Source organism: Manis javanica, chromosome 3 (genome assembly GCF_040802235.1).
Source record: "Manis javanica isolate MJ-LG chromosome 3, MJ_LKY, whole genome shotgun sequence".
Lineage (NCBI taxonomy): Eukaryota > Metazoa > Chordata > Mammalia > Pholidota > Manidae > Manis > Manis javanica.
Genome location: NC_133158.1, coordinates 185,036,276 through 185,061,555, shown reverse-complemented (window position 1 = coordinate 185,061,555; position 25,280 = coordinate 185,036,276).

Sequence of the window (25,280 nt, the reverse complement as noted above, 5' to 3'; positions counted from 1 at the left end):
TTTGTACACAAATACATCTGACATATAGAGAAGAACAGTACTTGATTTTGTCTTGACCTTCTTCCTTACATCACACATCCCAGTGAGAAGAGGCACACTAAGTGTGCAATGTTCAATAATTACATTTTGCATTATTTCTCTCTCCCTATGCATAGAATTTTCTCAGTCTCAAATTTATTGCTCTTTCTGCTTTCCACTTTCCCTCTCCTTCAGGATTATCTTTCTTTGAAGTTACTGTACTATTCATTTTCATATACAGAAATTACACATCTTCCTAAATCTAGTAATCTTATTTTAATACTGACATTAACTTTTCTAATTTAGTTGCTCTGCTTCTCTCATCCTCTTTTGTCATTAAAATTCACTTCTATTTATTGAGTCCTGACTTGCCTGCTAATTAATCTTCCATTATACATAATTCTTCTTCTGACAATCCTAATTTCCTTATGCTTGCAAAGGTCTAGTATGGGAAAAGAAACTGCTTACCAGGACCTCAAATATGCTTGAAAGTCTGTCACACACACATTTGAATCAAGCTATGCTGGTAACATGGCCCTTTTCACTTCACTTCTAGGGAATATCCCAATATTCCATCCAGAGTTACTAGAACCTATAAGCCTACCAATCATCATTTTCTATCGCCTGAATTCCAAAATATTAAATTTTCATATTCCCAAATATAGTATCATCGTAGCCATCTCAGGATATTTTTACAGATTCAATAACATGTATACTTGCTTTTTGTTTTACTTGTCACTGACTTACACTTCTTGATGAAATTTTCAGTGTTCATTTTCATGCCTTGATGGAAACTTCATTATCTACTCAAATGTCAATTATCACACACACACACACACACACACACACACACACACACACACGCACACACACACACACATACTACAATGACAGTTGTGTTCTTGTTTTCTTCTTCTTGCTTCTCATGTTCAGATTGTTGTATTTTTATCCCTACAGCTTATACTATATGTTACCTATTACCTACCTTTTTTAATTCATATGATTACTCAGGCAATAATTTACCTCTGACATATGTGTTATACAGTTCACTCAATTTGGAGTTTTGCTTATGACTTTGTTGTTTTTCATTATTCTCTGCAAGTTTATGACTTTAATAAATGCGTCTCCAGTTACTTTCTCTTTCATTTCTGTCTAATGTATTTTCATCCATCATTTTACATTCTTCCCACCTTCAGGTTCTCACTGTTGGTATTATTCCTCCTCTTCTTGCCACTCTCTTTCTTTTCTGAATTTCAGAACAGAATTAAAACAGCTTCTTTCTGATTTCTTCCTTCTTTTAACTTTTTAAAATTCAGTAGTTCGAGCAATGAACTTGTTCTATTTCTATCCCTTGTTATTTTTCTCCACCCCACTTTCTCTTCTGCTGAATGAACTTCTTTTATTGTTTGTGCATATTTTATTCTGAAATATTTTTTACATCAACTTTAATGTCTTATTTCTGTATTTTAAGGGTCATTGAAACATATTACCTGCATTATTATTTTGTAGTCAGTCAGAGCAGGATTCAAATTCTGCTTATATAAACCAAAACTGCTCAGCATTTAGTAAATTACTCGGCCTCTTATTTGCTCTCCTAAAAAAGTGAGATAACAGTATCACTTTCATAAGGAGGTGACAAGATTAAATATTTCGATATATATTAAGTGATTAGCACAGTATCTAGCATTATTTAGAACTTTAAAAATACTAGAGCTGTTTATTGATAATAGTTTAACTCTCATTTATGTTTTAATAAAGACATAGATAAAGCAGATTAAATAATTTAAAATTCTTGAAAGGCAAAATGACTAGAAAATTATCCAAAAACTTCACTTTTTAAATGTATTTTATAATTTTTTATTATTGAAATAATACATACATGTAATACATGAAAATTAAAATGTTCAAAAGAGTGGTTGATGAAAAGTAAAAATGAGGCTTTTTCTTTCCTAGTTCCCTTCATGAGGGAAATAGTTCTTATCAGTTTCTTCTGTATTCCATCAGAGATAGTCTATGTATATGCAAATATGTATATTCAATTCTATGTGTCAAGTAATTACATGCATAAATGCATAACATATCCTACACCTTGTATATTATATATATATGTGTGTGTGTGTGTATATATATATATATACACACACACACAGACATGTGTGCTATATGTGCTAATATGCTTAACAGTGTGTGTATTACATGTGTTAATATATTTGACTGATCTGCTTTTTGGAATGTAGGTGCAAATATTTCCGAATAATCCTATAGACATACCTTGCTAACCTACCATCAGAAGGTGGCTCAAGGGTCAGAATATAGTTAAAGTTCTATTAACACTTTCATATGCACATTTTTTAGAAGATTTTGAAAGATAAATTTAATCTTAACCAGTATTAGTATATATGGACTATTTAATAGTAAATACGCTAAGATGAAAATAAGGGATCCTGTACAAGTCAACAGAATAATGGAAAATGCTTACTATTTTCATAGGAAATGCTAGAAATTTGTAATAAAGGAACCTCACCCCCCCACACACACTGATATACAAATACTTCATAAAACAATGAAAAATAATGGATTTTAGAAAGTGACTTTAGTTTAATCCTATTTTCACCAGTGCTTATAAACATACATGCAAATTGCTCAATATATCAATTTTGGTAGTAGTAAATCTGGCAATTATTTGAATCTTCAATAACAGGAAAGTATATAAATAAAACATGTATTTATCTTATAAGTGCCATAGAATGAAGTAAATCATACATTAAAAAAAGAAAGGAGACAAGGAAATTAGATACCATTTTTGTTAAAGAAAAAAATTAGATATAAATATGAACATAAGTAATGTATATGCACATAAATCTCAATGCATTTATAAGAAAAATTTTAGACTACACATTCAAACTATTAACATTTTCCATCTGGATATGATGGGAAGTTATCTGAATATAATGAGAAGTGAGTTTGGGAGTATGGGATATCATAAATTTTAATTTATGTACTACTTATTATTTTTATGAGTATTATAATATTTATGGGAAATATTATATATTGGACTTTTTCTTATACCTTTTCATATCCTCTCCTCATGCTTTGGATATAATTTTTTTAAATGATGCATCATTAAGTTTCTATCTTTTTTCTTTACAATGACATTTTCATCTTTTCCTCACTCTTCAAACATCTCTCAACCCTTATCATGATAATACACAATTTGACCTGATAATTACCTCATATTTCATCATTAAAATTGAAGCTGTCAGAAAGAGACATTTCAATCTTCTCAAAACTAAGGCTATGAACGTGCCAGTGTCTGCTTTTGGGTTTCCCTTTTTTCTTTCTGTGCCAGAGTCATCCGTTTTCTTTGCAAAGGTCAGTCCTTCCCCCTCTATGTGTGAGCTGAATTCCTTCTCAACTTATCATGCATTTATACCTCCATTATCCTTTCCTGATTCTTTATCAAAATCTCATCTTTTAAAGACAACTTATTTTCACATAGAAAATGCAATATCATCTCATTGCTTTAAAAATAGGAAAGAAAAATATCCTCTGATGTCCAGTAATATTACTAGAATATATCTTGATTTTCAGTCTTTAGAATAAGCTTTCCCAAATAGATATTGTGCCTTTTCAACATGATATAAATTTTCATGGTGGAAAAATTTTAGCTATTGCTAAAGAAAAGAATGTAACTATCTCTGGGTTTCTCATTCTCTCTCACACTAACTTTTTCTCTTTTCACTCTGTTAGTGTCTTCATATGAATGTTATTCAAATTGTTTTTCTTATTTATATTTGGAAGAATTGGATTTTTCTAGAGCAGCTATTCACGGAAGTTTCCTACTGAGGTGAGGTTGGGCCAGACAAAACTTCCTGCCAAGCTCTCTCTTTTCAATGTCAAGGGCTGTTCCCTGGTGTCACACTGACATCCTTTCATTGATATTTGGCATATCTGGAAGACCATACCTCTATGCCTCTAAGAATTTACCAGGTTTAGAAAGTGTTCTTTTGCCAGCTATGAGCTCCTTTCATTCCTTCAAAAGGCAGTGCCAACTGGCAAAGCCCTGTCTTACAAAGTAATAAATAGTTTTATTTTAGAGAGTTTATTTTTGCCTGTGTTTTCTCTGTTATTCTCTGGGTTATGCACTTCTCTAAGCACTTTTTACCCCCTGTCTTCAGATTCTACAATTTTCATACAGTGTCTGATCTTCACCCTCATTACAGCAGTTTTCATTCTGAGTGGTTTCCTATAGAAAACAGTTTCAAAGATGTGGTATCATCAAACCCCCTCTACTGGCCATGCTTTTCTGCAATGTTACTGTAACTTCTTGTGGGACTTGGGACTTAATCAGGTAAGGCCAGAGAGCCAGAGATACCTCAGAGGACTAATTAAATGAAGCCACAGGGACCAAGAGTGACTGGAAGGAAACAGGCACTCCCCAGATGACAAAAAATCCCCAGATAAAAATGTCAGAGCTCAACCCATGTCTTCAGTCCTCCAATCAGATCAAGTCCCCAAGACCAGTGTATGTCAATCAAGGACTTCTCTGCCCTGCCAAATACTCCATTCAAAGAGGCTGCACAGTAAGCAGCCTGCCTCTGTCTCCCCTGACTCTGGCCCACTCCTCCTTTGGAGTGTATTCAAATAAAACTTTTCTTCTGCTTCACTGCTGCGTCTCTGCCCTTCAGTTGTTTGTTGTGGTGGAAACAAGAGCCAAGGAGAACAAACCTAACCCCCGACATGAGGATTTGATATTTGTATATATTGCCGACTGACCACCATTTCATTCTCTAAATGTTATTTTTTAGCTTCTCTAAGCATTTTGTAGTCATTATTATTTTAATATGTAATTCTCCATATTATTCAAATAAGTCTCTATATCCTTTCTCATCTATTTTAATCTGGATTCAATCCCAGTCACTGAAAAACTAACATTGTAATTTTCACAATCATTAATGATCTTCATTCTGTCAGATAAAATACTTAAGAGTTAAAATCTCTCCCATTTTCTTAATTGTAACTCTCCTTTATTGTGGCTTTTGTGGAAACAAATAAAAATCACAACTCTCCTAATACATCTGATGGTCAATTCTCAGGTTCATTTAGAAATCTTCTACCTAAAATATTTAGGGCTAAGAGAAACCACTTTATTTTATCTCTGTATACTGTCTCTGGAGGTAATTGCACCATTCTGTTGGATTTAAAAAATACATAAATACGATTTCAGTGCAGTTCCTGTATTTTCTAAACTTACTAGAAATAATACATATGTTGAGTAATAGGAAAATGTCATTTTAATAGTAATTTTTATAAGCGCCATTTTTATATTCTACATGTAACTTTGGGCTTTAGTATGAGAACACATAAATTAGATTTTCCAGACTTCAATATTCAGATTTTATTATGTTTCCTATTGTCTGAAAAACAACAAATAAATGATCTAACATGTCAGTCTGCTTACCTCAGTTTTCAGGAAATATGTGATCAATTTTATTAATTCAGTGTTTCTTTCTATTTAACTGGGTCTACGGAAAATATCTATACTTTACCTTCAGTCATTTTGTGTTTCATTTCTGCCTAAGAGCAAACCTATTCTTCATGACCAACACAATCTTAGATACACTGAAAATAGGACTGGGAAACTTTTAACTAAATAGGTAAGAACAACATAAACTAAGCTTGGTCTATGCCCACGATATCTTTGTTACTTATTAAATTTCTCAAAATATTTGAAATATATTTGAATGCATATATGTACATACATATATATGAAATATAAATCAATTTTATAAAGGTACACTATTCTACAAGTTGTTTAAAGATTATTTATAAGTGCAATGAAATAAAACCCAATTATTTATTTAAGTTAATGTAATATTTTTAGCTTAGTTAGCACAGCTGGCTGCTATAAAAAATCTTTCTGACGCTTCCCAAAATTCAACAGTCAAGTAAATACTTAAAAGACAAAACTCAAAAGTGTCACATTTTCAAGTTTTGGAATTTACCCACACACTACATCATTGCCAGAACCCTTGAATGCCAATCAGTTTTTCATATGATGAAAAGGTCCATTAAAGTACTTTCAGGGGTTACTTCAGCTCTGAAATAGTAAATTTGAAAGGAAGTTGTCAAAGAACAAATTTTTTTCAACAACAACAAAAAGCCCAGAAAACAGGCAGAATTAGATAAATTTCCAGAATAACATATTGAATTCTTTGTTGCCCTTTCTGCATCCAGCACACCCCACTTCTGGGTCAGATTGAGGCCAGTGTATGAAATCTGAGTCACAGAGAGCAAACTCAGGTAGAGAAGATAAACAATGTTATTTTTTATAACTCCACTTGATTTCTGACTATGAGTCTATATTCTTCAAGGCTGACAAGAAAAATAAAAAGTCAATTTTTCCTCGATTTAAATTTACTTGCTTCTGGGATTTTACCAATGTTATGGTGTCTTTTGCAATTTCAACTCTTAAGCAGTAGTGATGGGAATAAGTTGTTGACCTTAAATTTTTTTAATGCATTTTTCTTTTCTGGTCCATTGTTCTCTAATGTGTATGTGTTACACTTCAAACACAAAACCTTCATCTTTATAATTTTGCATATGGTCCCGTATATCTGGGTACAATTCAGTTATTTGTCACAAAGGTCTTGCTGCCTCTCAGGAGTAGTGCTAGCCTGTCAGGACACAGGCAACCTATTTCCTTGATCTCCATCCACCCATGTTTCTTTTTCCCTCAATTTGAATATTATAGGAAAACTCCTTTTCCAAAATCACTATACTTATTCCTGGGGAAGCTCCATTTCCTCTGTGATCAAAAACCAGAAAAGACATGTGCACTACTTCTGCTTTTACTATTCAGTGTGAAACATAGTTGCCAGAGGCTAATAAGTAGAGTCAGCATTTCTATGTTTTACTGAATGGTGATTTGAAAAAAGTACCAGAAGAAGAGAAAAATGATAACAAAGTAATACCCAGCCCCAGTTATTATTAGGCATCTTACTCAAAATTATATCATGCACCATCTAACTGAAATGCTTGGAAATAATTTAAAATAGGTGAATAACAAAATAAAACTAGTTGGATACCAAAATCAAATCTCTAGCATATTTTTTCAACTCCATTACTTTTTTTTTGGACACTCTTATTCAGCTGCTCATTTTAAGCAAAATAGGCTAAAATCAATGGTTTCAGAATTTACTTTTTACACAGAACCAGATTTTAAAAAATATGTTTAACTGGAGAGGAAAAGATAGCGGTGTGAATAGGGTGCAGAAGTCTCCTCCTAAAAAGATACATATTTTGAAAATACAGCAAATACAACTATTCCTAAAAGAGTGACCAGAAGATACATCAGAAGATCCAGGCTACTTCTGTGGGAACCCAGCATCTCACGGAAAAGGGTAAGATACAAAGCCGTGGCCCGGCGGGACCCAAGCACTGCCCCTACCCCAGCTCACCAGAGGGAGGTAAAGAATCAGAGTGGGGAAGAGGTGGAAGCACAGGACTGCTAAATAATCAGCCCTAGTAATCTGTTCTGGGAGCACAGACACACATTGCTGTAATGTGTAATGGATATTAGGGGAGTGGAAAAGCAAAATCTGAGATTAAGACTGCGAACAGGTTCCCACGGCTGGCTGTCCTGGGAAAGAAGAAGGGCGGATGCTTTGGAAGTCTTAAAGTGACAAGGGTTTAACAGGTGAACAAAATTGTTCTGGCACACTCAGCCCAGAAGGCTGGGAACTTTGGGGAACTTCAGGTGCTCTAAACTCCTGGGTGGCAGTGCAGCTCCAAACCTCCTCATGGTGATAGGCAGCCTGCCATTCCTTCACCCCTGCTGACACAGCAAGCAAATAGTTGACCTACCATTGCTGCCGAACAGCTGGGGAGCCCTGCCTACAGCAACCACACACCTTACACAGAGGTTTCTCCCTGCACACAGCTAACTGGCCCAGACCCAGAGGCTGCTCCCTGTGCATGGTTGACCGGCAGAGACATCAGGAAGGGGTGCAGAGTCTGGGAAGCAAGAAGGGGCTCTGTCCTCATGGTAGACCACATGCTTCTCGCCTGTGACACACACCAGTGCCCTAGGCTATCTCTAAGGCTGCCCTGCGCACAGCAGCATAGGGGATTAACCCAGAGGCTTCTCTCTGTGTGCAGTCAACTGCCACAGATAGTGGAGACAGGCAAGGTGACCGTCAAGCAGGAAGGGACTCTGTTCTCTTAGCTGACACATGCACCACTTGCTGGCAACCACTCCCATTGCCATGAAAAGGCAAAAGAACCTTGTTCAGTCCACAATCCCTCAAACACCACAGAGAAGGCTAGGTGAGACTGAAATCACCAATATTCCTGAAAAAAGAATCCAAAATAAAAATCATAAGCATGCTGATGGAGCTACAGAGAAATATTCAAGAGCTAAGGAATGAATTCAGGAGGGAGATAATAGAACTGAAACAATGGAAGGATTTAAGAGCAGACTGGATGAGGTGGAAGAGACTGTTAATGGAATAGAAATCAAAGAACAGAAACGCAGAGAAACTGAGGCAGAGAGAGACAAAAGGATCTCCAAGAATGAAAGAATATTAAGAGAACTGTGTGCCCAATCCAAATGGAACAATATCCACGTTATAGGGGTACCAGAAGAAGAAGAGAGAGAAAATGGGATAGAAAGTGTATTTGAAGAAATAATTGCTGAAAACTTCCCCAAACTGGGGGAGAAAATAGTCTCTCAGACCACGGAAGCCCAAAGATATTCCAACACAAGGGACCCAAGGAGGACAACACGAAGACACATAATAATTAAAATGGCAAAGATCAAAGACAAGGACAGAGTATTAAAAGTAGCCAGAGAGAGAAAAAAGATCAACTACAAAGGAAAATCCATCAGGCTATCATCAGACTTCTCAACAGAAACCTTACACGCCAGAAGAGAATGGCATGATATATTTAATGGAATGAAACAGAAGGGTCTTGAACCAAGAACACTCTACACAGCAAGATTATCATTTAAATTTGAAGGAGGGATTAAACAGTTCCCATATAAGCAAAAGTTGAGGGAATTTACCTCCCACAAACTGCATATACAGTGCATTTTGGAGAGACTGCTCTAGAAGAATGTTTGCCTAAGGCTAAATAGCTGTCACCAGAGAAAATAAAATGACATTAAAGGAAGTAGGCCAACTAAATACCATCCAAAAGCATAATTAAATCAGCTACCCACAAAGTCAGTCAAGGGATAGACAAAGAGTAGAGAATAAAACACTTAACATATAAAGAGTGGAAGAGGAAGAAAAAGAAGGGGGAGAAAAAAGAATCATCAGACTATGTTAATAATAGTATAATAAGTGAGTTAAGTTAGACAGGTAGATAGTAAAAAAGGTGCCCTTGAACCTTTTGTAAACACAAATCCAAAGCCTGCAATGGCAACAAGTACACATGTATTGATAATCACCATAAATGTAAATGGACTGAATGCACCAATAAAAAGACACAGAGTTATAGAACAGGTAAAAAAGCAAGACCCATCTATATGCTGCTTACAAGAGACTCAAATCAAACCCCAAAACATACACAGACTAAAAGGGAAGGGACAGAGAAAGATATTTCATGCAAACAACAGGGAGAAAAAAAGTAGGTGTTGCAGTCCTTGTATCAGATGAAATATACTTCAAAAAAGAAAGTAACGAGAGACAAAGAAGGACATTACATAATGATAAAGGGGTCAGTCCAACAAGAGGACATAACCATTTTAAATATCTGTGTACCCAACACAGGAGTACCTAAATATGTGAAACAAATACTAACAGAATTAAAGGAGGAAATAGAATGCAATGCACTCATTTTAAGAGACTACAACACACCATTTATTCCAAAGGGCAGATCAACCAGACAGAAAATAAGTAAGGACACAGAGGCATTGAACAACACATTAAAACACACAGACCTAACAGACCTATATAGAACATTCTCCCAAAAGCAGCAGGATACACATTCTTCTCAAGGGCACATGGAATATTTTCCAGAATAGACAACATACTAGGCCACAAAAACAGCTGCAGTAAATTTAAAAAGATTGAAATTGTACCATCCAACTTCTCAGATAACAAAGGTATAAAACTAGAAATAAATTGTACAAAGAAAACAAAAAGGCTCACAAACACATGGTGGCTTAACAACATGATCCTAAATAATCAATAGGTCAATGACCAAATTAAAACAGAGATCAAACAATATATGGAAACAAATGAAAACAACAGCACAATGCCCCAACTTCTGTGGGAACACAGCAAGCACAGTTGTAAAAGTATATTGCAATCCAAGCCTATTTAAAGAAAGAAGAACAATCCCAAATGAATTGTCTAAATTCATAATTATTGAAACTGGAAAAAGAAGAACAAATGAGGCCCAAAGTCAGCAGAAGGAGGGCCATAATAAAGATTAGAGCAGACATAAATAACATTGAGAAGAATAAAACAAAAGAAAAATTAATGAAACCAAGAGCTGGTTCTTTGACAAAATAAACAAATAGATCAACTCCTAGCCAGACTTATCAAGAAAAGAGAGTCTACACATATAAACAGAATCAAAAATAAGAAAGGAAAAATCACTATGGACACCATAGAAATACAAAGAATTATTAGAGAGTACTATGAAAAACTATATGCTAACAAACTGGATAACCTAGAAGAAATGCACAACTTTCTAGAAAAATACAACCTTCCAAGACTGACCAAGGAAGAAACAGAACATCTAAGCAGACCAATTACCAGCAACGAAATTGAATTGGTAATCAAAAAACTACCCAAGAACAAATCCCAGGACCTGATGGATTCACTGCTAATTTTTATCAGACATTTAGAGAAGACATAATACCCATTATCCTCAAAGTTTTCTAAAAAATAGAAGAGGAGGGAATACTTCCAGATTCATTCTATGAAGCCAGAATCACTCTAATACCAAAACCAAGCAAAGACAAAAAAAATAAAATAAAACTAAAGACCAGTATCCCTGATGAACAAAGATGCAAAAATACCCAACAATATATTAGCAAACTGAATTCAAAAATACATCAAGAGGATCATACACTATGATCAAGTGGGATTCATCTCAGGGATTCAAGGATGCTACAACTTTCAAAAATCCAATAACATCATCAACCACTTCATCAAAAAAAAAAAGACAAAAACCACATGATCATCTCCATAGATGCTGAAAAGGCATTCAACAAAATTCAACAGCCATTCATGATAAAAACTCTCAACAAAATGGGAACAGAGGGCAAGTACCACAACATAATAAAGGCCATATATGTCAAACCCACAGCCAACATCATACTTAACAGTGAGAAGCTGAAAGCTTTTCCTCTAAGATCAGGAACAAGACAAGGATGCCCACTCTCCCCAATTTTATTCAACATAGTACTGGAGGTCCTAGCCATGACAATCAGACAACAAAAAGAAATAAAAGGCATCCACATTGGTAAGGAAGAAGTCTATCTGTCTCTGTTTGTAGATGACATGATATTGTACATAAAAAGCAATAAAGAATCCACTCCAAAACTACTAGAACTAATATTTGAATTCAGCAAAGTTTCAGGATACAAAATTAATACATAGAAGTCTGTTGCATTCCTATACATTAATGATTAACTAACAGAAAGAGAGCTCAAGAAAACAATTCCATTCACAATTGCATCAAAAAGAATAAAATACAGAGGAATACACCTAACCAAGGAGGTGAAAGACCTATACCCTGAAAACTACAAAACACTCTAAAGAGAAATTAAAGAGGACACTAATAAATGGAAATTTATCCCATGCTCATGAATAAGAAGAATTAGTATTATCAAAATAGCCATCCTGCCTAAAGCAATCTACAGATTCAATGTAATCCTTATCAAAATATCAACAGCATTTTTCAATGAACTGGAACAAATAGTTCTAAAATTCATATGGAAACACCAAAGACCCCAAAAAGCCAATGCAATCCTTTGAAGGAAGAATAAAATGGGGGGTGGATCTCACTTCCCAACTTCAAGCTCTACTACTAAGCCACAGTAATCAAGACTATTTTGTACTAGCACAACAACAGATACATAGACCAGTGGAACAGAATAGAGAATCCAGATATTAACCCAAGCATATATGGTCAATTAATATATGATAAAGGAGCCATGGATATACAGTAGGGAAATGACAGCCTCTTCAACAGCTGAGTTTGCCAAAACTGGACAGCTCCATGTTAGAGAATGAAACTGGAGTATTGTCTAACTCCATACATGAAAGTAATCTCAAAATGGATCATAGACCTGAATGTAAGTCATGAAACCATAAAACTCTTAGAAGAAAACATAGGCAAAAATCTCTTGGATCTAAACATGATCAACTTCTTCATGAACATATCTCCCTGGGCAAGGGAAACAAAAGCAAAATTGAACAAGTGGGGCTATATCAAACTAAAAAGATTCTGTACAGCAAAGGGCAACATCAGTAGAACAAAAAGGCATCCTAGAGTATGGGAGAATATATTAATAAATGACATATCTGATAAGGGATTGACATCCAAAATATACAAAGAGGTCACACACCTCAACGAACAAAAAGCAAATAAGCCAATTAAAAAATGGGTAGAGGATCTTAACAGACACTTCTCCAAAGAATAAATTCAGATGGTCAACAGGCACATGAAAAGGTGCTCCTCATCACTAGTCATCAGAGAAATGCAAATTAAAACCACAATGAGATACCACCTCACACCAGTAAGGATGGCTACCATTCAAAAGACAAACAACAACAAATGTTGGCGAGGATGTGGAGAAAGGGGAGCCCTCCTACACTGCTGGTGGGAATGTAAATTAGTTCAACGATTGTGGAAAGCAGTATGGAGGTTCCTCAAAAAACTAAAAATAGAAATACCATTTGACCTGGGAATTCTATTCCTAGGAATTTACCCTAAGAATGCAGCAGCCCAATTTGAAAAAGACATATGCACCCCTATGTTTATCACAGCTCTATTTACAATAGCCAAAACATGGAAACAATCTGTGTACATCAGTAGATGAATGGATAAAGACGTGGTACATATACACAATGGAATATTATTCAGCCATAAGAAGAAAACAAATCATACCATTTGCAACAACATGGATGGAGCTAGAGGGTATTATGCTCAGTGAAATAAGCCAGGCGGAGAAAGACAAGTACCAAATTATTTCACTCATCTGTGGAGTATAAGAACAAAGCAAAAACTGAAGGAACAAAACAGCAGCAGACTCACAGAACCCAAGAATGGACTAACAGTTACCAAAGGGAAAGGTACTGGGGAGGGTGGGTGGGATGGGAGGGATAAGGGGAATAAGGGGCAATATGATTAGCACATATGGTGTGTGGGGTGGCACACGGGGAAGGCAGTATAGCACAGAGAAGACAAGTAGTAACTCTATAGCATCTTACTACACTGATGGACAGTGACTATAATGGGGTATGTGGTGGGAACTTGATAGTGGGGGAATCTAGTAACCACAGTGTTGCTTATGTGATTGTATGTTAATGATACCAAAATTTTAAAAAAATTTAAAAAATGTTTAACTAAAATTATACATGCACATATTAAAGACATCACATAAGTTCCCAGGCCGTGTATATAATAAGCAACAGAATCCTTTTTTTCTCACACTGAACTCAAATCCTATGTTCCTGATTCAACCTTTCTTCATCTCTTTGCTTTTTCTGGTAGTCGCACCCAATCTGTAAAATGTTATGCATCTCCTTTATGGATTTAGTACTGCATAACACATTTTTCTCCTCTCCTCTGTTCCTCTCAATATACTTATTATTATTCATTATCTCAACAGATATTGTGGTACGGGGTGCAAAGTCTGTTTGCCACTGGATCTACATGCTCAAGAGGGAATTGAAGGTGTCAAACAATATTCGTAATTAAGCAACTGAATTTCTGTTCCATTTCTCATTTCTTTCTTCCAATGGTCCCAACATTAAAGTCCTGAGTTTCTCTATGGCCAGCTGTGGGTTCTTCTCCTCTGCCTCATCCAGTTAACTTCTGTAAAGTTTACCTTCCCTGCACATACACCCCCTTCTCTTCTTTCCCCAGAAATTCTTATTTTCCTGATACATTCTCTGTCATGCTTTCATTTTTCTTATTTTTATTGTTGTAACAAAATAAGTAATACAAACGAATACAAGCAAAAGTAAACCAAAAATAACTTTTACAGTCATCAAAAGATAATATAAAAATAAGTAATACAAACGAATACAAGCAAAAGTAAACCAAAAATAACTTTTACAGTCATCAAAAGATAATATAAAAATTTTGACTAACCTGTCTTTTGAACAGCCATATCTCTTAAAAGTTTTTTTAGCCATCCCCATTATACTTTTCAGCCCTTCCCCTCTATTATGCTTAGAAAATGCTGCCATTTTAGATGACAGAGATAAGAATACTTATTATTTTATAACTATATCTCTATTACTACATACTTTATAATGATTTAATATAGAGCTATATAGTCCACTATCAGTTAAAGCTGCCATTCAGAAACAAATGTAAAAAAAAACAAGAAAAATGTTTTTATATTAGTTACTACAAATCTGCTTGCATTTCTGGAATCAGATCTGATGGTGAGGATTGAGATAGAAGAGAGGTCAGTGCAGTGGGCAAAATTCCCTTCAAAGGGTAAATGTAGTAAAATATCAAGGGTTGCACTTAATTATATTTTATAGTTTTTCCTACAGTCATTGTAATTTATTACACTAGTATATATATATATATAGTAATGCTGAATATATCCAAATACTTTTGACAATATTTTCGTAGTAGCCTTTTATCCATTTTTTTGGACTAAGTATTGAGCTGCTGTTAAATGATAGATACTATGGAGTCACACAAGTAGGTCAGTCATGTGTGAAATATCAACCATATCCATAATGCTAGAAACACCCTTTGCTGTTCTTCTGCTGAACAACTGGCATTCACAAGCATGCTCTCAATCCCAGTACAGCCAATATTAACATACAGAGAAGTACAAACATGCCCTATTAGCTCATTAGCTTCAGTAACATAGCTTCAAGGAGAGACCTGAAAATGGAGATTCCCATAATAGAGATGCTTTGCTTACTCACAAACTGCTAGGGAATGTCATATTGAAGTGAGTGTAACAAATGATTAGATAGCATAAAGATTTTTTTTTAAAAAAAAGTAGAATTAAATTCAATTCTTAAAATTACAAGAACAAAACATCAACTATGTATTCAGAATTTAGATCTATGTGTCTACTACTTAATTTCCATTTTCTGAAAACTCTTCTCTATCATTTCTGTTTATGTTCCTCAAATTTCTAGAAAAGTCATTTACAAACTGAGTGTCACTACCCATTGATGGGTAATGGAATAAAAGAACTGTTTTGCAGCACTTTGAAATGAAATAAATAGAATGGAATAGAACAGAATCAATCACAACACATCACATTATTTTTTAGCAAGAACTGTGTACATTGCAATAAATGGGTCAAGATAGGAAATGCATTTCTTGTACATTTCTTAAAACTTTGCAAAGTAAAAAGTTTCAGAAAAAAGTCATTTTAGAAATGTATGTATATAATGCAAATACTTTAAGAAGAAAATGATTCTTGCTTTCAGAGTTCTTCTTTTCCCCAACCATAAGTTTAAATGACATTAGGTCTTCTAAATCAGGAAACTTAACACCTTTATTTTCTTTTCTCTTCTTTCTTCAGAGTATCTCACCCCAACGTTAATTTGTTAATTCTAACTCTGACTAAGTGTGCTTATATAATAGAATCTTCCTTAAAGAATTCTTTTTAAATATCCTTAATTAACTGACCTCTTAAAAATCTAATTTAAGCACATGCCCTATTTTAGAATTACCAGATGATGTAATAAACAGAAATACAAATGAGAACTTCTCTTTCTGAATTTCTGTTCATCTTTCTTGTAGACTTAGAATGTAATTTCTCCTTTGAAGGGAATTTTGCCCACTGCACTGACCTCTCTTCCATCTCAATCCTCACCATCAGATCTGCTTCCAGAAATTCAAGCAGATTTGTAGTAACTAATATAAAGATAGGCACACAGTGGATACTCCATAAATATTTGTTGATGATAATAACTTTGTCTTGACCAGATTGCTTAGATAATTGCTTTAAATCTCCTGTGGCAATTTAGGTACACAATATGGAATATGGCATGTCAATTAGAAACACCTTCCCCAAATTTGCATATAGGCAGATGATGCTTTCATAAAATTAATTTAGATCATTTTATAACAGACCATGACAATATTTAGAGATCCAAAATGAATCCAGTACTAAGGATAAAAATATTGAAATATAACTAATCCTAACTATGCCATAAACCCTTATTACATTTTATCTACATCTGGAGTATTTTAAGTTTGAGAATATTAAATCAATAAATTCATGATATCTTCTGTCAAAAGTCTATAAAGCCTAAAAATACCACAAACGATGTTATTAAAAGTAGACTTCCAAAGTCTGTCTATAATAACAAGGAGATAAATGAGCACACAATAAAGTCACATATAGCTACTCAACTTTTCCATCAGTGAATTTTAAATATAAACACTTAAACATAGACACTGTATACTTACTTTAAAATTCTCTTTGTGTCTTCAGGGAATTTATGTAACAAATTATATAATCAGCAACATTAGGATTTCTTTTTTCTCCTATAGACATGCATTTACAATCTTTTTGTTTGTTTTGAAAACCCAAGGAGGGTACTCAAATAGATAAGTCTAATTGCACTTTTAAAAATTAAACAAAATAACAGGATAGAAATGCAATAACATACACATTAAACAAACATGACTTTATCTAGACTCTCAATTTCACTTACTCTTCTAATATTGTAAAACTTCCAAATATGGGATAATTTTATAATACTTTTTAATGCACAAAATTCTGTGGGTGGAAGCTACTAATTAAAATCGTTTTTTTTTAAGACTCCACCAGGTGTCTCAACTGCCTTACTCAGAAAATTACAACTAATTTCATGACTTGTGTTTTCCATCTCTATTTGGTATTTTGTTGATAAATGAAGGACAAGAGGGAAAATCACCTCTGTGAAATACTTTTCCCAACACAACAGACCTCTTCTAGAGGCCAAATTAATTCTGTTATCAAAGCAGCCCAGTCACTGAGAAGAAATATCTGTATACTGAAACCGCACAGGTTCTTGAGGCCATCTCTGAAGTCTGGTCACACTGACATCATTCCTCATTCTGTTCTGAACATGAAGAAATGCTGACAAGATCTGCATGATCCATGGAGTGTACTCAGAGCCAGAAAAAATGTTCTGCCTCTGAACAGACTCTCATCAATGCAGTACTGCATACATTGTAGCTACCAAAATGATTCTTTAGCATATGAACCACCACAGCCACTGCAGGACTATCCTGTAGTCATTGTTGGTGTATTGTTGGTGTATTTATCTCCCAACTCTAGAGGGCACCACATACAAGTGAAACGTCAAAGGAACCTGTTTACCTGGTAACTGGCAAAAATATTGTCTTCATCTGAGGTTATCTGAGTTCGAAAGCACTCTAGTATTTAAATGCATCTATTCATTTTTTTCTTCACCTTATATTTAAAATGAAGACTCATAATATTCATAGACTTGTAATCATTTTTGGTTGTATTCTTTACAGATACAATCCAATCTTATTTTATTAGATGTCATTGCAAATATCAAACTGTTTTGATCTCCTTTTGCATGTGTAGATATGTTTTAAATTTCTGGTTACTTTTTTCCTTATGAAACCTTCAAAATCAATATTGTTACTACACATGCTTATATTATATGCTGACTTAATTCTGTGCATTGTATCCTACTTTTCTTTTCAATGTGGTTTCAACAGAGGGGTAAAATCTAAGAATGGCATTTCTCTATTTTCTTCATAATGAACTAATGTATTGACTGATCACATCTCTACAGTCCCTCAAAAATATAGAGTAAAAAATAGAGTGAAATGACATACTCAAAACTCACTTCTGGTTCTTTCTGAAGCATGTCTTCACTCATGAAATATTTACTGTAGGTTTATTATGTGTCTCACAGTGGAAAGTGGTGGGCTCCAGGTACTAACAAATTAGGAATAAAGATTACTCCAAAAACAAATTCGAGATTAAAAATGGCAGTGTGAGAAGTGAGACAGAGAACACCTCCCAAAACCACATATATGAAAATATAGTTAATACAACTAATTCTAAAAGAGCAACAGGAAAAAAGGTTGTGCCAGACTGCATACACCGGGAGAACAGAGAATAACTCACAAAACAGAGCACCAGTGTCACTCCCTTGTGACCCCCAACATCACTCCAGGGCTTGAGCAGCTCCAGAGACTAGAGCTTCAGGACACTAGAGGGCACCACATACAAAGGAAATGTCAAAGGAACCTAGTTCAAACAAATACCTCACAAACACCAGAAAAACAGCCAAATGAAAATGAACTCACCAATCTTCCTGAAACAGAGTTCAAAATAAACATGCTCATGGAAGTACAGAAAAATATCCAAGAACTTAGGGATGCATTTAGTATGGAAATTCAATCATTAAGGAATTCCTTACCTGAAATGAAACCCACAATGGAGGAATTTAAAAGCAGATTAGATGTAGTAGAAGAGATAGGAAATGGAATAGACATTAGAGAAGAGGAATACAGAGAAGGTGAGGCACAGAGAGAAAAAAGGATCTCTAGGAATGAAAGAATATTAAGAGAACTGTGTGAGCAATACAAATGGGAAAATATTTGGATTATAGGGGTACCAGAAGAAGAAGAGAGAGAAAAAGGGATAAAAGTGTCTTTGAAGAAATAATCCCTGAAAACTTCCCCACTCTGAGAAAGGAGATAGTCTCTCAGGCCATGGAGGTGTGCAGATCTCCCAAAACAAGGGACCCAAGGAAGACAACACCAAGACATATAATAATTAAAACGGCAAAGATCAAGAGTAAGGACAGACTTTTAAAAGCAGCTAGAGAGAGAAAAAAGATCACATATAAAATAAAACCCATCAGGCTATCATCAGAAATCTTACAGGCCAGAAGGAAGTGGCATGATATATTTAATGCAATGAAGCAGAAGAGCCTCGAACCAACAATACTCTACCAGGCAAGATTATCATTTAAATTTGATGGAGGGATTAAATAATTTTCAGATAAGCAAAAGCTGAGAAAATTTACCTCCCACAAACCACCTCTAAAGTGTATTTGGGAGGAAATGCTATAGATTGAAGTATTCCTAAGGCTAAATAGTGGTTACCAGGGGAAATAAAACCACAGCAAAAAAAGTAGAACAATTGATTACTAAGCAGATACGAAATCAAATCAGATACCCCCAAAGTCAATCAAGGGATAGACAAAGTGTACAGAATATGATGCCTAATATATAAAGAATGGAGGAGGAAAAAGAGGGGGAAAAAAAGAACTTTTACATGTGTTTGTATTAGCATACTAAATGAGTTAAATTAGACTGTTAGATAGAAAGGGAATTATCCTTGAACATTTGGTAATGACAAATTTAAAACCTGCAAAGGCAATAAGTACATACCTATCGATAATCACCCTAAATGTAAACATTCTGAATCTGAATCAAAAGACACAGAGTCACTGAATGGATAGAAAAACAAGATCCATCTATATTCTGCCTACAAGAGACTCACTTCAGACCCAAAGACATACACAGACTGAAACTAAAGGAATGGAAAAAAAATATTTCATCCAACTGATAGGGAGAAAAAAGCAGGAGTTGCAGTTCTTGTATCAGACAAAATAGACTTCAAAACAAAGAAAGTCACAAGAGACAAAGAACATTACATAATGATAAAGGGGTCAGTCCAACAAGTGGATATAACCATTATAAATATCTATGCATCCAACACAGGATCACCCACATATGTGAAACAAATACTAACAGAATTAAAGTGGGAAATAGAATGCAGTGCATTCATTTTAGGATAATTCAACACACCACTCATCCAGAGGACAGATCAACCAGACAGAAAATATATAAGGAAACAGAGGTACTGAAAAACACATTAGAACAGATGGACCTAATGGACATCTACAGAGCACTCCATCCAAAAACAACAGGATGCACATTCTTCTCAAGTGCACATGGAACATTTTCAAGAATAGATCATATACTAGGCCACAAAATGAGCCTCAGTAAATTCAAAAAGGTTGAAATTGTACCAACCAACTTGTCAGACACCAAAGGTATGAAACTAGAAATAAATTACACAAAAAAATGAAAAAGCTCACAAACACATGGAGGCTTAAAAACATGTTCCTAAATAATCAATGGATCAATGACCAAATAAAAACAGAGATCAAGCAATATATAGAGAGAATTGACAACAATAATTCAATACCACCAAATCTGTGAGATGCAGAGAAAGGTGTGCTAAGAGGGAAGTATATTGCAATAGTGGCCTACCTCTGGAAAGAACAATCTCAAATGAAGAGTCTAAACTTACAATTAATGAAATGAGAAAAAAAGAACAAATGAGGGTCAAAGTCAGTAGAAAGAGGGATATAAGACATAAGTAAAATTAAGAACAATAAAACAATAGAAGTATCAATGAAAGCAGGAGCTGGTTCTTTGAGAAAATAAACAAAATCAGTAAACCTGTCACCAGACTTATCAAGTAAAAAAGAGTCTACAGTCATAAACAGAATCAGAAATGAGAAACAAAAAATCACTACAGACACCACAGAAATACATTATGAGAGAATACTATGAAAAATTATATGGTAAAAAACTGGATAACCTAGAAGAAATGGACAACTTATAGAAAAATACAACCTTCCAAGTCTGACCCAGGAAGAAACAGAAAATCTGAAGAGACCAATTACTAGCAACAAAATTGAATTGGTAATCAAAAAACTACCTAAGTATAACTCCTGGACCAGGTGGTTTCACTGCTAAATTTTATCAAACATTTAGTGAAGAATCACCCACCTTAACTCCCAAACTCATTCTACCAGGCCAAGATCACTCTAATACCAAAACCAGGCAAAGACACCATAAGAAATGAAAATTTACAGACCAATATCCCTGATGAACATAGATGCAAAAAGACTCAACAAAATATTACCAAACCAAATTCAAAAATACATCTAAAAGATCATCCATCATGATCAAGTAGGATTTATTCCAGGGATGCAAGGATGGTACAACATTAAAAAAATCCATCAAAAGCATCCACCACATCAACAAAAAGGACAAAAATCAGATGATCATCTTCATAGATGATGAAAAAGCATTTGATAAAATTCAACATCCATTCATGATAAAAGCTCTCAACAAAATGGGGATAGAGGGCAAGGACCTCAACATAATAAAGGCCATATATGACAAACCCACAGCCAACATCATACTTACAGTGAGAAGCTGAAAGCTTTTCCTCTAAGATCAGGAACAAGACAAGGATGCCCACTCTCCCCAATTTACTGGAGGTCCTAGCCACGAAAATCAGACAACAAAAAGAAATAAAAGGCATACAGATTGGCAAGGAAGAAGTCAAACTGTCCCTGTTTGCAGATGACATGATATTGTACATAAAAAAACCCTAAAGAATCCACTCCAAAACTACTAGATCTAATATCTGAATTCAACAAAGTTGCAAGATACAAAATTAATACACAGAAATCTGTTCCATTCCTATACACTAACAATGAACTAGCAGAAAGAGAAATCAGGAAAACAATTCTATTCACATTTGCATCATAAAAGATAAAATACCTAGGAATAAACCTAACCAAGGAAGCGAAAGACCTATGCTCTGAAAACTCCAAAACACTCATGAGAGAAATTAAAGAAGATACCAATAAATGGAAACACATCCCATGCTCATGGATAGGAAGAATTAATATTGTCAAAATGGTCATCTGCCTAAAACCATCTATAGATACGATGTAATCCCTATCAAAATACCAACAGCATTCTTCAACGAACTAGAGAAAATAGTTCTAAAATTCATATAGAACCACAAAAGACCCTGAATGGGCAAAGCAATCTTGAGAAGGAAGAATAAAGCAGAGGGGATTATGCTCCCTAACTTCGAGCTCTACTACAAAGTCACAGTAATCAAGACAGTTTGGTACTGGCACAAGAACAGACCCACAGACCAGTTGGCAGGGAAATGCAAATTAAACCACAATGAAATCACCTCACATCAGTTAGGATGGCCAACACAGAAAGAGCCCATACATAAACCCAAGTGTTAATATGGTCAATTAATATATGATAAAGGAGCCAGGGACATACAATGGGGAAATGGCAGCCTCTTCAACAGCTGGTGTTGGCAAAACTGGACAGCTACATGCAAGAGAATGAAACTGCATTATTGTCTAAACCCATACACAAAAGTAAACTCAAAATGGATCAAAGACTTGTATATAAGTCATGAAACCATAAAACTCTTAGAAGAAAACATAGGCAAAAATCTTCTAAATATAAACATGAACAACTTTTTCTGGAACACATTTCCTTGGGCAAGGGAAACAAAAGCAAAAATGAACAAAATGGACTACAACATGCTCAAAAGCTTCTGTACAGCAAAGGACACCATCAGTAGAACAAATAGGCATCCTATAGTTTGGAAGAATATATTTGTAAATGACATATCTGACAAGGGGTTAACATCCAAAATATATAAAGAACTTACATGTCTCAACACTCAAAAAGCAAATAATCCTATTAGAAAAATGGGTGGAGGATATGAACAGACACTTCTCCAATGAAGAAATTCAGATGGCCAACAAGCATATGAAAAGATGCTCCACATCACAAATTATCAGGGAGATGCAAATTAAACCACCAAGAGATAGCACTTCACACCAGTTAGGATGGCCAACACAGAAAAGACTAAGAACAACAAGTGTTGGCGAGAATGTAGAGACAGGGGAACCCTCCTACACTGCTGGTGGGAATGTCACCTAGTTCAACCATTGTGGAAAGCAGTATGGAGGTTCCTCAAGAAACTAAAAATAGAAATATCATTTGACCTGGGAACTCCACTCCTAGGAATTTACCCAAAGAAAACAACTTCTCAGATTCAAAAAGACATATGCACCCCTATGTTTATCACAGCACTATTTACAATAGCCAAGATACAGAAGCAACCTAAGTGTCCATCAGTAGATGAATGAATAAAGAAGAGGTGGTACATACACACAGTGGAATACTATTTGGCCATAAGAAAGAAACAGATCCTACCATTTGCAACAACATGGTTGGAGCTAGAGTGTACTATGCTCTGTGAAATAAGTCAGGCAGAGAAAGACAAAAACCAAATGATTTCCCTCATTTGTGTAGTATAACAACAAAAGAACAAAATAGCAGCAGACTCACAGATTCCAAGAAAGGACTAGCTGCTACCAAAGGGGAGGGGTGGGTTAGTGTGAGTGGGGAGAGAGGGAGAAGGGGTTTGAGGGGTATAATGATTGGCACACATGGTGTGGGGGAGATCATGGGGAGGACAGTGTAGCACAGAGAAGACAGATAAGGACTCTGTGGCATCTTACTACACTGATGGACAGTGACTGCAATGGGGTATGGGGGAGAGTCGATAATAAGTGTGAATGTAATAACCACATTGTTTTTCTTGTGAAGCCTTCATAAGAGTGTATATCAATGATATCTTAATAAAAAAGATTACTCCCAAAACATACAAATATACTTCATTCATACAACGAAACGACCTGGGCCGATTTTAACACTTCAAACCAACAGACCGTGGAGATCCAGATCCTGCCACTGCCTGGATCTGTGTTTCTGGACTTCATCTCCTCTCTGAAATGAAAGAGTTACTTCAGTGCAGAGTCTGAAATGCCTGTGTTTTTACAAATTAATGCTTTTTATTCCTATTATCAATATTTCCAACCTACATTCTGGTTAATCTTGAGCCATATAAAAGTGATCAAACTCATCACAATTATTAAATTAAGAATACCAATACATGTTATAGTGGCTATGTTTTTATACCATGTATTTCTTATAATAAAGTACTTTTGCTTTGTTTGACAGGAAATGCCCTGTCACCAAACACTGTCAGTTCTCCCTCAGATATATCCCTCAAATTCAGTCTACCCTCTCCACCACCTGTCACTACCTCAGTCCTGGGCCCTCATCATTTCTCCCTTGGACGATTACAATAATAGCCTCATAACTCTCTCAGCTGACACCTTAGCTCTCCCTCACTCTAGTTCATTCTCAATATAGCTGTCACAGTTATCTTTCTAAAAGTGAAATGGTTCATACCACCCAGATGCTGAAGAATTTGATTCTATACAATATAAAATCCAAATCCCATACCTTGGCACAATCCATCCTCAACCCACAGTCCATTCTCATTTTTTACCAGCACCTTTCAGACCCAGTCCCCAACTCTGCTACTTCCACCACAGTTACCTTTGAATTTTCTGCACATTCTAGCTCTTGTTGTAGCTCATGGGTTCCTGACAAACAATAGATACTAAGTAACTATTTCTTGGTCAAAAAAAAAAATCAATAAATTTACATGCTCTTGCTTTCACTTTGTGTTTATATCTTTCCATATTTTTCAAGTCCAAATCATTTTGTAAGTTCAGATTAAACATGAAGTCTGCATTCTTCAACTTCCCTAGATAAAGTTGTTCCATTTTCTGCCACAGCATGTCAGTAAGTTATCTTCTGTAGCACTGTCTAAAATATTCTTAGTTACCTGTTTATGTGTAAATTTCCATGGCAAGTATGCTATCTTATTACTCAATATAGATATATAAATATCATATATATATATATATATAGCTATCTTACATTTCTACATATACATATATGTGTATGTAGTTATAGATACAATCTTCATAATTACCATCCTCAGTACCTAGGACCGTAGTAATAACTAAATAAATGCCACTGATCAAAAAAATACTACTATAAGAGAAAATACATCTTTATTAAATTTTAACTGTCAGAGTACTTTCCCATTATCTTTGCAAAAACAAAATGAATGTTTACTCAATGAATGTTTAATTTAAGCATATCATTCTATGAAGATTAACCTATTATAAGGGAAACAATAGAATCAGTACCTATATGATATGAGAAAAAATTAATCCATGTAGTTGTCTGTAAAGGACTTTTATTAAAATAGTACAAAACTGGTGATTTTGATAACCACAGTGGCAAATATTTACTGAGTTTAAATTCCATGATTATTTGAA